At 37.3% G+C, this 512-nt stretch overlaps 1 pseudogene; it reads left to right on the forward strand.

The window, feature by feature from the left end:
* The first annotated feature begins 401 nt into the window (after positions 1-401).
* LOC129704770 (U2 spliceosomal RNA) lies at positions 402-512 on the forward strand (annotated as a pseudogene).

A 512-nucleotide genomic window follows, 5' to 3' on the forward strand; every position in this document is an offset into this window, starting at 1 on the left:
TGAAAACAGTAAAACCAGAAGGAAACAAGGAGGTTGGTGCGAGAAGACATCGAATAAATAATTTTTGACACTCGTATCTTAAACAGTATCCGGGGATACACAATAGAATTTTACAACACATAATCTTCTAGTCCAGCTGATACATCGAGAGAGGAATTTGGAGGAGAACACCAAAAGGATATTGGGCTATAGTATTTGCTGATGTTTCTACACGATATGGAACACCAGATGCCGATCTACTCGTATCCAGACATAATCACCAATTACAAAATATGTCATATGGGATACAGACACTGGACATCAGCAACGGATGGGTTTTAGCTGCATTGTAAGGGAAGAATTATTATCTACGCATCCCCTTCCTAACAAATAGGATATGGCGCTTGACGCATCAAACATAGATCAGATCTCGGCTTTTGGCCAAGATCAAGCATAATATCTGGGTTTTTTTATCAGTTTAAATATCTGATATGTCCCTTATCTAGGGACCATATATTAAAAAATAAAAATAA

The sequence above is a fragment of the Leucoraja erinacea genome, chromosome 1 (assembly GCF_028641065.1).
Source record: "Leucoraja erinacea ecotype New England chromosome 1, Leri_hhj_1, whole genome shotgun sequence".
NCBI classification, from domain to species: Eukaryota; Metazoa; Chordata; class Chondrichthyes; order Rajiformes; family Rajidae; genus Leucoraja; species Leucoraja erinaceus.